The following is an 11,378-nucleotide window of genomic DNA, read 5'->3' as shown; positions in this document are numbered from 1 at the left end:
TCAGGGGAATTGTAGAATCAGTGTGTGCAATCCGGATTAAGAGACGTTACCATAGGAGTAATCCAAGAGCTAATACTTAATCAGAAATAATTCCAATGCAATTATGCCAGAGTTGGAGAAATCAAAGGGCCACCATGTGAAGCACTCCAATCAAATTCCTCAGATCTTGCAACCAGTGTGTAAAAAATAGATCTACGATATATTTAAGAAACTCCACTGGAATCTAAATGGAACAATAATGCACCCGAAATGTTGGTACATCCATTCCTTTCTTAGTCATCTGTGGATATAAACTTAGAAATGTAGAACATATATAGAAGGGCATAGGGAGTTGTGAAGATCTTCTAGGCAGGGCAGAATATATATACTCAGGAATTCCTCGCTACAGTACTATTCTTTCTCGATGGTCTTTCAAGGGGAAACAGGGTAATGTGTGGTCAGTCTTGTATATGTAGAGCTCTATAAAATTGGACGTTCACAAAATAAAGGAAAAAAGTAATTGTACGTACTGTTGAAGTTGTTAGTATTGAAAACTTTGAAAATTAATGCCGATGATGATGGTAATCACAAGCAGGGTGCGAAGAATTTTGCTACAGTTGAAAAACAAACAAAAGAAGAATGGATTGAGAGGGAAAGAGATGCGGTGGTGGCTAGATACCGATGGATGGAGTAGCTTGTTCCGTAGGAGATAAGGCCGGAGGTGGCAGCCGAGAGGTCACCGATGGCCGGGAAGAGACCGGTGTTCCACGCTGGGCAGTGCACGCCACGGTCTCAGGTCCGGCCAGACACGTTGGCCAGCGCCCGTTCCGCGCGTGTCATTGTTCCATGTTCGTCGTTCTCCCTCGCTGCATCAGCCCGCGCCTCGTCGGCCGTCCGAAGCGCGCCCTCGCCAGGCGCGAGGGCCGGCGGTGGAGGAGGCGGGGAGAGGGGCGGCGGCGCGGGGCGGTGCGCGGGGAGGCGCGCGGGGCGGCGGCGGAGGAGGCGGGCCGCAGGGGCAGCGGTGCGCGGGGAGGCGGCGAAGGCGGGGCGGTTGGGGGCGCAGGGGTGAGGCTGCGAAGAGCTAGGGGAGCGGCCGTCGGGAGGGTCGTGGCCTCGTGGGTGAGGGAATCCGGATGTTTTTTTTCATTCAAATCCTCTTTATTCATCTAGGTGGCCTCGTAGGTAAGACATGGTTAGTTTTTTTTTGAGATTTGCCAACACTTTATTCATCTAGGTGGGCATTACGCGGGATACAGGAAGGGTCATGGGGTTGAATAAGCCACAGATGGCGACCCTGATCAAGTAATAAAGAGTGTTTGGCAAGGTTGTGAGCATCAGTATTTGATGCTCTACCTTCGAAAAAGAAGTTACAAGAATTGAAAGAGGATCTACGCCTATAAATCTCCTTGATGATTGTCATATAAGCTCCACCCTGTCCTCTTTGAATGTCATCAACTACTGTTTTACAGTCACTTGCCACCACAAAATCCTGAAGTGAAAGGTCTTCTGCAAGTGCAAGTGCTTCTCGGCAAGCTATGGCTTCAACAACTGAAGGATCGGTAACTCCTGAAATCACCAAAGACGACGAGCCCAAGTACAAGCCCGTACTATCTCGACATACTGCCGCAGCTGCTGCTGTTCCTGTGTTAGAGAGTCCCGCATCTACACTGATTTTCATGTGCCCGCTCGGAGGTGGCGTCCAACCCAAAACTGGCTGGGCTTGCACCCGAACTGTTGGCCTCATAATCGCCCTACGAGACAGCTCATTAATGGTATCCAACTCTGTTATGAAGTGTTTCACGAACTTGTGCGTTGCCATCGGACTTTGATAGATTTCCTCATGAATCGCCTTGCGCCTAGCTGTCCAAATTGCCCATAAGGTGACTGCCATCTCCACAAACTGTGCATGTGATAAAGTTTCGCGAGCTTGAAATAACCAAAGTTTGGCAGTAGGTTCCCTAATATCAGCCATCACTTCCACTATCTCCTCATCAGCCAATGCCCAAAAACAACGAGCCATCGAACACTCCAGTAAAGAGTGCCTCCATGAATCCATGCTACCACACATTTGGCAATTATCAACGATATTCATATGCCTATGCTTCCTCACATCCTCTGTCGGCAAAGACTGCCTAGCGTGTCTCCACATGAATGTTTTAATTTTAGAAGGGACCTTGATATTCCAGAGTGAACACCATCCCTTTTCCTCTTGAGCCTGATTTGAGTTAGATGCCCGCCCTTCAAGCAAGTCCTCTCCTCTTCTCTTTGTTTCTGCTAGTAGTTTATATGCTGATTTCACCGAGAAAAGACCTTTATTTTCGTACTGCCATGCCCAAAAATCTGCCATAGGAGTGGTGCACAATGGTATGTTCTTGATCGCCTGAACATCAACTGGCAAAAAGTACTGCTGCAGAAGATTGGCTCGCCATGACACAGTTGTGTTGTCGATCAGGTCCGCCACCAGAGCTGGAGGATTCAGTGACAAGCATACAATTGGTTTCATTGAAGTGTCCCTAGGAATCCAATTTTGAGACCATATATGCATGGAACTCCCGTCACCTATCCTGCGAATCAAACCATGCGCTAGCATATCTCTCCCTTCAATCAAAGAACGCCAAACCTGAGAAGGATGAGAGCCCACTCCAGCATCCAAAATGCTCATCATTGGATAATAAATTGCCTTGAGTAGCTTTGCACAGAGGGAGTCAGGCATGGTCAGCAGCGGCCATGCCTGTCGGGCTAATAATGCTAGATTAAAAAGTTCAAGATCTCGGAACCCCAGTCCTCCATCCTTTTTTGGTTGCGTCATTGTATGCCAAGAGATCCAATGCGGCTTCCGCTTGCCCTCTTTGCTCCCCCAAAAGAATTGGTGTATAAGCTTGTCTCAGTGTTCACACAGCCCCCTTGGGAGTTTAAAACATGACATGGAAAATACTGGGACTGCTTGCGCCACTGATTTGATTAAAATTTCTTTACCCGCTGCAGATATTGCTTTCTCAATCCACCCCTTCACCTTACTCCAAAGCCTATCCTTAAGATATTTGAAAGCCCCTGATTTACTAGTTCCAATATCAGATGGCATGCCTAGATATTTTTCATTAAGAGTTTCAGTATGCACATTGACCTCCTGCCTGCTAGACTCTGGACATCCTTTACTGAACAAGACAGAGGACTTACTACTATTTATCCTTTGACCTGACCCTTCACAGTAAGAATTCAGTAAGTTTGACACCTCCCTCGCCCCTGCACCATTTGCCTTGAAAAACAGCAGGCTATCATCAGCAAATAAAAGGTGGTTAACCGGAGGCGCTGAAGGAGCCACCTGAATTCCACCAATATGCTACGACTGATCACTGGATTTGAGGAGGCCTGAAAGGCCCTACGCTGCCAACAAGAAAAGGTAGGGCGATATTGGGTCTCCCTGCCGAATACCCCTGGTAGGTTTAAAGTCATCAAGTTTTTTCCCATTGAATAAAATAGAAAAAGATACTGATTTGACCATACTCATAACCCTGTATACCCACAACTCTGAGAAACCCATCTTGAGCATGATAGCCTCCAAATAATCCCACTCCACTCTGTCATACGCCTTCATCATATCCAGCTTCAATGCACAACTCCTATGCTTCAAAGCTTTATTTCGTTTCATAAAATGCAGGCACTCATAGGCCATAATGATGTTATCCGTAATCATGCGCCCCGGCACAAAAGCCGACTGCTCCAGTGATATAATCTCCGGCAGTATCTCCTTGAGACGGTTAGCAACAACTTTCGAGGCAATTTTGTACAGTACATTGCATAAACTAATTGGGCGAAACTGGGTAAGGGAAGTTGGAGATTTCACCTTTGGTATGAGGACTAGGTATGTATTGTTAATGCACTCTGCACTTTCCTCACCTTGTAGTATGCGTATAACTGCCTTAGTCACTTCCTCACCACAAATATCCCAATGCTTCTGGAAAAAATGGGCCGGATAGCCATCTGGACCCGGCGCTTTGGTTGGGAATATTTGAAACAGGGCTGATTTTACCTCCTCACCCGAGTAGCTAGCATTCAAGGTTGCATTCATGTCGGCTGTAACCCTGGTTGCAACCGAGTCCAATACTACCTGCATGTTGTTAACACCTTCGGAAGTATACAACTCAGAGTAAAATTGTGTTGCCATCTGCTCCAATTCGTTTATTTCTGTCACTACATCTCCATTACCTCCTGTCAGAGATTTGATGAGGTTCTTCCTTCTCCTCATGCTGGCTCTGATGTGGAAATATCGAGTATTCTTATCTCCTCCTACCAACCAATCCACACGTGATCTTTGTTTCCATAGCACTTCCTCACGATGGTATAACTCAACCAAATTTTCTGTAATCTTCAACTCTTGTGCAGAACGGTCTGTTCGTCCTGGAAGTTCTCGCAGGATCTGTAGTTCATGTTTCATTCTTTTGATCTCCCATCTCACGTTGCCGAAAGTTTGTCGATCCCATCTAGACAGATCAACAGCAAGTTGCTGCAACTTATCCTTCAACTCACTAACCGTCAGACTGTCACGGTCTTTTTTCCACTCCCCATTCACAAAAGCTTTCAAATCTGGGTGTGTTTCCCACATTAACTCATATCTAAACTGTTTGGGACCTCCCTTCTGGATAAGATCATCTAAGAACTTCACCAAAATAGGAGTATGATCAGAGCAAGCGGTTGTCTCATGAACAACCGATGCCGCCGGAAATAACGCACACCAGTTTTGATCGGCAACTGCCCTATCAAGGCGGACCCTTGTATATGTTCCTCCTGAAACCCTTTTCTCAAAAGTCCATTGGGGACCAATGTGCCCCAAATCTGTTAATCCACAAATATCAAGAACGTCTCTAAAGCCATCAAGCTGTGTTTGGCTCCTTTGGCCGACTCCATACTCAGAATGAAACAACACTTCATTAACGTCTCCCAATATCATCCACGGATCACTCGATGAAGCTGCTAGTGAACGTATCGTGTCCCACGTCTTGTACCTCTCCGACACTTGTGCTTCACCATAAATACAAGTAAGCCTCCATGGGACCGGTCCCAAATCAGAAATTTTAGCATCAATATGATACTTCGAGTAGCCTAGAATTTCAAGTTTTATTTCCTCATTCCAAAAGATTACAAGACCACCGCTCCTACCGGAGCTACTAACTGCAAAAGATTTATTGTATCCAAAAGAGAGAGCTAGAATCTCAGCACGTGTGCTTTGGATCTGAGTTTCGACTAAACACAACACGGCTGGGGTAAATTTGGTCGCCAGCTCGCGAACTTCTCGAACTGTCGCGGGGTTACCCAAACCACGGCAGTTCCAACATAAAGTACTCATTGTCCCTGGCGGTCTCCCCCTAAGGGAGCCGCCGGTAACTCATCTTTAGTTAATTCCAAAGCCCTAGCTGTCACAGCAACACCATCACTTCCTCGCAGTTTCTTTTTGTTTGCGTTTTTCTGCGGCGTGCTTAAACATGGTTAGTGGCTTGGTGTTAAACATGGAATGAACCAGGGACGTTAAATCTGAGAAAGGTACAGTGCAGATTGTCTGGATATGCCCCTCTCTTTCTTTTATAGGGATAGTAGATATACAAGATGAAAGGACGCCATCAAGGGGTGTCAGTTACATTACAAGAGAGAAAGAAGAGAAAGGTCGCGTCCGTACAGGAAAGGTGCCTGTTCAGTGATGGACAAAACTGTTCACTAATGACGATTGTTAATCTAATGATGGTTCACTAATTAGCACGTGGTAATTAACAAACCGACATGTGCCAAACTAATCCTAACACTCCCCCTTGTACATCACTGCTTCTTGAATACTCCATCATTGAAGTTTTCTTGTATATTTGCCATTCATCTTGAGAAATCCTTGTGTAGTCTTTAAAGTCTTTTCCAAAAACCCTGTGGGAAAAATATGAGGAGAATAGTCTAGATATGTTCCAAAAACTCCTTTAAAACCAGTGGAAAAATAATAAGAAGAAAATGATGCAACATATAATGATTATTATCTCTTCATAACCCATGTGAGAAAAACCTTTGAAGAGAAAACTCATCGATGAGTTTAGAGAGCAATTAATATGTCTTGAATACTTCCTTTAAAAGCCCTAGTAGGGAAAATAAAGTGGCAAAAATAAAAATTTCCCTATTTTTATTGGTTGTGACTTTTTGACATGTTTTTTTTTCTGCTACCAAAGATGTTATTGGCACTTTGATACTTATTCACTTTAATAAATAGTTGTGTGCATCGCTTGATGCAGAGGCCGGGTAATCCTTCTTTAAAAAAACATGGATATGTACGGCTACTATGACCAAGTGGGTAGGATGTTATCGGGCTAATGGGTGTGTCTTCTGCCCAGCCCAAGTAGAGTTTTGGTGGGCTTATGCCATTTGTGTGAAGCTAGGCCGAGTTGGGCTGTTCTCCAGACTCTGAATTTTTCTCTGTACTTCAGAGTTGTCTAAGAGTTTTTTTTTTGCGGCAAGAGTTGTCTAACCGTTTAAACAGAAATGAAGGGCAGATCAGAATTCCCTGGAGGTTGTTAATGCTATCATCCAACCTGCAGATTACCGTGCTTCGGGTGCGGTTATTACTGATGGTTGCCGGGAGATGATGACATCGTTCGGCGGAACAACAATTACACATTATGCAAGCGAGAGCAACGCAGCTGCACATGCAATAGCTAGAGCTAGTTACAGAAAGCAGTGTACTGAGATTTGGCGTGATAAACCTTCCAATTTTCTTATTCCTTCTATTGTAACAGACTTGATTATAGTTTCATAAACGTTGCTGAAGTTCAAAAACAAAAAGGCAGATCAGAATTCGGCAGACCCAAAATGCAGTCAGGTGACCATAGCCGGTCCCCAAGTATATATTGAGAGAGAGATAGAGAAGAGATAGAGATAGAGATAGAGATAGAGATAGAGATAGAGATATCCCAGTGGATATGAATACACGATTTTGAGCACAATCCCTTTTTCTAGAACTAAATGTCTTTATATACGTGAAGTAATAACAACGTGCAAATATGAAAGGCATACACCTACATTTCTTTGTTTTTCCGAGGGTGCAAGATATACATTTCAGTCTGGATGAAATCACGCAGACACGCATGTATATCTCTGGGACACTACCCGCAAAAAAAAGTATATCTCTGGGACACTGCACCGATTGATTGTATCTGTGGGCACGAAACGCCTATAAATACACACGTCGATCCATTGTCACACTGCTTGAGCTACCGACTACGCCGGGAACACTTTCTTCACGACCAGCTGAGTACTTTACGCGGAATGCGGCCGTGCGTCGTCGTCGGTGTGTTCCTGCTGCTCCGATGGCCGGCGTTCAGCCTCGCTTGGGCGCAGGTGGCCAGGACCATCACCGTGGATCAGCGTGGAGGAGGGGACTACAGGACGGTGCAGTCGGCGGTGGACGCCGTGCCGTACGGCAACAGCCAGTGGGTCAAGATCTACGTCAAGCAAGGGAGCTACAGGTTCGTGCATGTTGTAGTATTATTGCTAATGCTAATTATATCGTTTATTTGTGAGCAATTCCAAAAAAAAAATACCGTTTATTTGTGTGATTGGTGTGTTTGGACTACAGGGAGAACTTTGTACTCCCTCTTTTTTTAGGAGAATTGTACTCCCTTTCATTCATATTACTTGTCGCTCAAACGGATGTACAACCTCTATTAAACTAATATAAAATCTTTTAAATCTAATTTAGTTATGAACGGTCTTATATTAGTTTATAGAGGGGGTACCAATTTTTTGGCGCGTTTGTTATTCTTCACCTAGTTGATATTTTTTTTGTTGGTTCAGACGATTTTCACGCGAAGCCCCGAGGCAGAGACATTCACGTTTGTAAGGGTCTGGTTAGATCATGGGCCCCACACGGCATTATCAGAACCAACATTCTATTAAACACTTTTCCAAAAATTAAAAACATTCAGGTATATTTATTTTTTATGAATTTTCATTAATGTTAATAAATTTTATAAAACATTCATGAATTTCATCAATGTTGTAAATTATAAATTTCTCACAGATATGAAAAATTATTCATGGTTCTACAAAAGGTTCATGGGTTTTTCATGATCTTTTTAAAATGGTAAAAAAACTAAATACTGTTTGTGGATTATTTGTCTTTACAAAAAAGTTCACGGAAATGAAAAAATCTGCACAGATTTTTAGAAAATATTCACAATTTTGAAGTAAATATTATTCAACTTTAAATTAGGTTTCAACATTCAAAAAAATATTCATGGCTTAAAACAAGAAAAAAGGAAAGAAGTTCCTTAGGAATATTGATCTAGAAGATCTTCAATTTTGTTTCCTCGAAGTGGACTCCGTCTGTAATGGTCTGTTGGGTCATGGGTCACGCATGACTATATCGAAACTGACATTCTATTAAAACACCTTTCAAAACAATTAGAAACATGCAGGTATTTTAAATTTCTTCGTGAATTTTCAAGAAAATCACAAACTATAAAAACATTCGTGAATTTGAACAATGCTCGTAAATTTATAAATACTTCATAGATATGGAAAATGGTCATAGTTCTAAATAAATTGTTCATGGGTTTTATAATTGTTCACGGTGTTTTCAAAATGGTCACAAATTTAAATAATGCTCTTGGTTTAAAAAATATTAGTAAATAAAAAATCTTCGCGGAATTGAAAAATCTTCACGGAATATTAAAAAAAGTTCACAATTTTGATTAAAACATCTATGGAGTTGAAAAATGTTCAAGAATTTATATTTTGCTCCTATATTTAAAAAATATACATAAATTTGTAAAATATTCATAAAAATATAAAAAAGAAAAAGAAAAATGAAAATAAAAACTAGTAGAGAAAAAAGAAATGAAAAAACCTGAACAAAACCTTCCCAAAACCGGAAGGGCCTGCCTAAATAGGTAACCCAATAACACTCATAGAGTCCACTTTTGCTCGGGGCCTCTGCAGTATAACTTGTTGGAAGAAAAATAAATTAATTCCAAAATAGAAGAATGGTACGCTAAAGCGTGTGTTAGCCTCTATTTTCGTTTATGTTTGGTTGGCTGCCATATGTACGGTAAAGCGTGTGATCATTCTAGTTACTTTTTTGTAATATCTTAGCCAACTCATTGGCAGGTAAATATAATAACAATATTTGGTTAGCCAAATATTTGATTGGGTAAGTTTGGACCAGATCCAAACATATCCTATTTTATCAATCATATGCCAAAGTTATAAGAATTTGACTTAATATGATGATTTCCCATATGATATTTGTTTACAAATGGAAAAAGTAGTACACCATACTTACTTTGTCTTCCGGTAGCAAGTAGAGTTATAATCTCTTAGTTCAGTTGGAAAGGTTTATAAATCATCTTTTATATCAAACTTGTTAAATTTTTACCAAGTTTATACAACAAAATATGAACATTTATAGTACTCAATAAATAATTATGAATAATAATACTATTCATCACCCATGGTGCAAAATAAGTTATTCTTCACCCTAGGTAATCTTACAGCCGTTTCGTAAATATATTATATTTGGTATACTAATAGTTACATTCATATTGATTCACTACGTAAATTTTGGCATATAAGAACAGAAAAATTACATTTATGTATATTTACACTATGTTTTTACGTTCGTAGTTTGATGTAACATAATTTTTTAACGGCGGTTATATAATTTCTTACACTCTCTTTTTGCATATGAAGTAAAACAAAATTTATAGGATGTCAAAATATGGTGGATTGATGTTAAAATAGAGCGCGCCCTAGGGGTGGGGGTGGGGGGTGAAGAATAACTATTCCTCACCCAGGGTGACGAATAGCGTTACCCTAATTATGATTATGTATTTAATGATATAGGACATAGATATTAATATATGCTTCTATAATGTCAATTAGACTTTTTATAGGACATAATTGTAGTTAAACATAAAGATATTTAACTTATGAAAAAAAAACAATAGGCCATATAAATTCGAGGAAATATGAAATTCATTTGGTATTGTAGATATCGACATTTGTTTCTATAAGTTTATTAAGAATTCTAATGGGATATAAATGTAGTTAAACTTAAGGATATTTCACTTAGGACAAAATCAGTAGGCGATATAAAACCAAGCAAATATGAAATCAATAGAAGGGCACTCCCAATGCATTGGCTCTCAACGCATAATCGTAGATAGTAGAATTTTTTTTATAGAGACAATCACCCCAATGCATTTTCTTTTAGGTGTTGTATCTAAGTGATGTAGTATTTAATTGGTTAAAGGATCAACTTTGCATCTCAACCATGTGCCCAATTATGAAGTAAAGGGAAGGAGTGAAACATAGGAAAATTAATTACAGTGCTTAGTAAAACAAGCTAAGGGTCGTATCTCCAGTACTCCCTCCACCCCGGCTTAAAAGAGTAGATGACCACCCAACTCCGTACATATTTGTCAGGCCACCGTAATTATAGCGCCCGATGTTTTTCGTTTTCTTGTTTGATATGAGCCTGATCCCATAAGTTATTACTATTGTGAAATATATTACAAGGCATGTATGTAGCTACTAATTCTACGACACATTAGAGGGAGATGTGTGATTATTTCATGTTTCCCAACAATGTTTTGCCCATAAAAGGGTGTGACATCCTGACTTAATAGGAATCTCGGGTGCGCATGAGTGAGGATAATGTGGCATGAAAGACTACTGTTGTTTTTGTTACCAGTATAGAACCCACCAGACGTAACGGTCGGGACTCGATGGCTGTGTCGGGCGTTACAAATGGTATCAGATTCTATCCTCGTGGTTACATGGGCCTGTACGGGCCAGAGGTGCAGATATGTACATGGCATGTGTGGCCCTTCATGGCACACGACATTGTGCATATGTGAATGCTGGCATTGAAGCATATGGACATGTGCTAAGAGGGAATGTTCCTGCTGGGTCGACGAGGACATCAGTTACTATGAGTGGGGGTGTATGTGACATCTTGGCTTACTAAGAATGATAGATTGTTCATATCGATAAGGAATTCCTTCTTTTCCGAGAGCCTCATAAGGAACCTCAAAATTTGGCATGCTTGGCTTGGAGCAATTTAAAAATGGTTGGCCGACTGAAAAATTGATCCCGGATGCACACGAGTAAGGACAAAGTGTGTACGAAAGACTAGTATTTTTTAGATATAACACTAAGATATAGTACACTCAGACTGCTATATCTACATATATATATTTAATTGCATTAGATATAACTAAGACACTATGCATTGGATTGCCCTAATAATGTGCTAACCATCAAAAGTACCCCGAATGCATCTTCTGTACTTCTTTAGTAAATAAAGACATTACATGGCCTAATTAATTAGTACATCATTGATGACTCCTCATCTTCTTTTAGTGCAAGTA

At 41.0% G+C, this 11,378-nt stretch overlaps 1 pseudogene; it reads left to right on the top strand.

Annotated features, from left to right (window-relative positions):
* The first annotated feature begins 7,071 nt into the window (after window positions 1-7,071).
* LOC119360695 overlaps window positions 7,072-11,378 on the top strand; it is a 7,210-nt pseudogene continuing 2,903 nt past the window's right edge.

The sequence above is a fragment of the Triticum dicoccoides genome, chromosome 2B (assembly GCF_002162155.2).
Source record: "Triticum dicoccoides isolate Atlit2015 ecotype Zavitan chromosome 2B, WEW_v2.0, whole genome shotgun sequence".
Taxonomy (NCBI): domain Eukaryota; kingdom Viridiplantae; phylum Streptophyta; class Magnoliopsida; order Poales; family Poaceae; genus Triticum; species Triticum dicoccoides.
Note: the sequence above shows the minus strand (reverse complement) of the source record. Positions and strands in the feature narration are given on the sequence as shown.